Below are 4321 nucleotides of genomic sequence, written 5' to 3' on the forward strand. Positions count from 1 at the left end.
GAAACTTCCCAGATTATTGATTATTAATAATAATTTCTCTCATTGTAAACTGTGTGTTATTTTAATCATGTCCAACTCTTCATGACCCCTTTTGGGGCTTTCTTGGCAAAGATACTAGAGTGATTTGCCATTCCTTCTCCAGATCAATTTACAGATGAGGAAATTGGGTAAAGTGACTTGTGGAGTGTCTGGATTTGAACTCATGAAAATGAGTCTTTCTGATTTTATGTCCAGCATTCCAATTACTGTACCACCTAAGTTCCCTATAATATTTGTATTGCATATGCAATATAGATGCATGTTTAAGCACATATACATGTTTATATACATATATAGCATATGCATACATATACCTCAATCTTCACTCTGAGTGCATCATCTCTGTATAGAGGTGAGCAGAATGCTTCATCGTGAGTCCTTTGGAATTGGGATTGTATTGATTAGAATTGCTAAGTCTTTCAGAGTTGTTTGACTTTATAATGTTGCTGTTATTGTATAAATCATTTTCTAGTCCTGCTCACTTCACTCTAAATCAGTTCTTCCAAATCTTCTCAGGTTTCTTTGAAACCATGACCTTCATCATCTCTTAAGTATTAAGTAAGAGGGTGGCTGGGTGGTGTAGTGGATAAGCACCAGCCTTGAAGTCAGGAACACCTGGGTTCAAATCCGATCTCAGACACTTAATAATTACCTAGCTGTGTGGCCTTGGGCAAGCCACTTAACCCCATTTGCCTTGCCAAAAAAAAAAAAAACTTAAAAAAGGGAAAAAAGTATTAAGTAAGGAGTATTCCATCGCATTCATGTACCATAACTTGTTCAATTATTCCCAAATTGATGAGTATACTCTCAGTCTCCATCAATGATACCCCTTAAAGCCAAATAGAAGAAGTCTGAGACTTTAGGTGATTGATAAGCTTCGAGACAACCATTGCTTCCTCATTTAATCTGATTTTCTTAAGGTCAAATACATTTATTTCATTTCAACAACTCTCATGGCATGGACTCAAGACATTTCACCATCTTAATTGCCTCTGTGGACACTTTTCATGATCATTGTCCTTCTAAAAGTGTATTATCCAGAACTGAATACTTCCTATGTACTCCAGATGAGATTTGACAAAGACAGAGGGCAATGAGATAATCATCTCCTTCATGAACAAATTTAGTCATCCTTTCAAAGGAAAGGAAATAAGTCTTGTCTGGCATGACCTATATTGATAAAGTCAGATTGGCTGTCATGATCACTGCTTCCCTTTCTAGATGGTCACTAACCATTGCTTTAAGTATCTTAGAAATTTCCCTAATAATTGAGGTCAAGCACACTGGCCCTTAGTCTGCAGATTGTTCTGTTGGTCAGTCTTTAAGCATTCATTAAAAGCAGGTACTCAGATCCAGGCACTTTAACAAACTAGGTATTATAAAAAAGGGAGAATGCGGAGAATTCTAAGCATTGGGGGAAACTAAGGCAAAGTTATGAAACTGGGAGATTCAGTGTAACTGGATTGTAGAGGAAGGTAAATAAGGCATAATTAGCCTGGAAAGGCTGATGAGGGCTAGGTTAGGAAGAGCTTAAATGTAAGTTTATATTTATTCCATGAGGTAATAAACAAAACACTAGAGGTCATTGAGTAACAGAGGTGACATTGTCAGACCTATGCTTTTTTAAAAAATTATCTCAACACTTGAATGGAAGATGGATTGAAGTAGGGAGAGATTTAAGGCAGAAAGAAGGCTATTGCAATAGTCCAAGTGAAAGATGATTAAAACCTGAATTAGGGTTGTGATTGTATGAGTGCAGAGAAGGAGACAAATGTTAAAGATATAGATAGAAATAGCAAGATTAAGAACAGATTGGATATGTGGGTTGAATGAGAGAGGGGAGAGGAGGATAACAGCCAGGAAGCAAGACTTTGTGATTAGAGGATAATGGATCCCTCAACAGTAAGAAGGAAGAAGTAAAGAAGTAGGTAAAGAAGTAAAAACAGTAAGAAGTAAAGAAGAAAATAAGGTATTTTATAGAAAGATAATGAACTCTGTTTATTGAGTTTATTGAGGGCAAAATATCCAGAAGATAGCCAATTGCAAGATGTCCAAGAGACTATTAGAGATAGTTCAGGAGATAGTCCAAGAGCAGGGAATCCCTACATAGAAATAATACTTGAATCTATTGAAAATGCCATGTGAAATAGCATAGAGTAAAAAGATGGTCCCAGAGAGAGCCTTGGAGACCATCCACTGGTAGCTGGCACGACATGGACAAAGACCAACAAAGGAGACTGAGAAGCATGAAGAAGGAAAGAGCAGGCTCACAAAAATTTAAAGGAGGACCATGAACCTAGGAGAAGAAAGTGATCAACAGTGTTAGATACTATAGAGATCGAGAAGGATTAGGATTAAGAAAAGGACAGTCAATTTGGAAATCAAGAAGTCACTTCACTTTCTTGAAAATCAGAACTTTTGCCCTTCTCCATGGGACTTTCTTGTGTCTCTAGATCTTTCAAATATCATTGACAGTAGTTGAGCAGAACATCTGCCTGCTATTTTTGGACAAGATTTAGTTTATCTGGGCAAAGACAGAGGAAGAAGAGGAGGAGGAGGAGAAAGAAGAAGAATTAGAAGAACTGGAAGAAGAATAAGAAAGAGGAAAAAACTAGAAGAAAAAGAAGGAAGAAGATGTAGAACAAGAAAGAAGAAGAATGCCTTTCTCTGTTATTCTTACTCCTCTCAGGGAGTAGGAAAAAGAAGGGCAGGGCCTTTGAAATGAAAGACAAAGATCTTTTCCTGCCTCCTGATAGTTTCTAGCCAGTTGAATAGCAGTGATGTAGTGCAAAGATCACTAGGTAAGGGGTCAAGAGACCAAAATCTTCACTTTTCACCTCTGGAAAATAATGAGATTGAGAGATATCCCCCAGCATCATCTCTAAAATGATTCCCTTCAGCATGGTGACAAGGGTTCTAGACTTCAGTTCAGGGAAAATCTGGGTTTAAATTCTGCTTCTGCACTTAGCAGCTGTTTGACCATGGACAAGTCATATTCCCTTCCTTTGGACTTCAGTTTCCTGGTTGTAAATGAAGATCATAATATCATAGTCCTCAATAATCAGGGTTGTTAGGAGGATCAAATGAGATTTTGTGAGTACCATGCTATGCTAGCCTGAAAGAGTCCTACAAAATGCCCATTATTATTCCTTTTTGACAGAAAGTTAGCACAGGGCAGTGGAAAAAATCTCAGCACTGGACCTGAAGACTCAGGTTCAATTTCCATCTCTGACCCCACCTGCCTTTCTTCCATCCTTTCTTCCTTCTTTCCAGTGTTTTTTCCAAATTTTGGTCACTTGGGCCTAAGTTGACTCTGAGTGAACCCTGAGGGTCTTCCTCTCCCAAATTGTTTTTTTTTCTTTCTGTTTTGAAACAGGTGAAGGGACCTGATGGTCTCTAATCACCAAATAGACTTTGCCTCAATTGAACTGAGACCTGGGAAAGAGCTTAACTTAAAAGTTCAAGGTTTCCCACTACATCTGGGACCATCTCCTGTCATCTTGAACCATATCTGGCCACTGGATTCAGATGACTCCAAAGAAAACAGTGAGGCTGGTGATTTGTACAGCCCTCCCTCACTTATATCCAATTCACTTGCATGTCATGTCATCACCTCCCTGATGTCATGGTCCTCTTTGAGAACAAGGGACAAACAACAATCTGTATGACTGGGTCTATGAGGTCTGTGAGGAATGTAGAGTTGGTCTTCACAGGGTGTGGAAGGGGGGCTCTTAGGGAATTCATTACAAAGAGGAAATGGCCCAGCCAATCACAAAATTGGGAGAGTTTTCCTAATCCCATTCCAGAGATGGCAAACCCAAGACTGGTTCTCAACAGGTCAGAAGTGACCTAGTGATCTTGACCTAATCTTGACCTAAACTGAGTTTGTGCAATTAAGTAATTGAATATTTTTTCATTTTTTTTAGGTTTTTTTTTTCCAAGGCAATGGGGTTAAGTGGCTTGCCCAAGGCCATACAGCTAGGTAATTATTAAGTGTCTGAGGCTGGATTTGAACTCAGGTACTCCTGACTCCAGGGCTGGTGCTCTATCCACCATGCCACCTAGATGCACCTAGGTAATTGAATATTAACCCACACAAACCCCCTGTGACAACTGAGGTTCATCAGCATGTCATACATCATATGATGTGGGGGGGTCATATTAGGGGCATGTCATGGGATGGGTGGACCTCTTACATTGTAACTCAAATTCTGAGAGCCTATGAAAATCCAAGAGGGAGAGGAAAGAGTTCTGAAGACTATAAATTACCTGATGTCCAAAT

Source organism: Macrotis lagotis, chromosome 4, assembly GCF_037893015.1.
Source record: "Macrotis lagotis isolate mMagLag1 chromosome 4, bilby.v1.9.chrom.fasta, whole genome shotgun sequence".
NCBI lineage: Eukaryota > Metazoa > Chordata > Mammalia > Peramelemorphia > Peramelidae > Macrotis > Macrotis lagotis.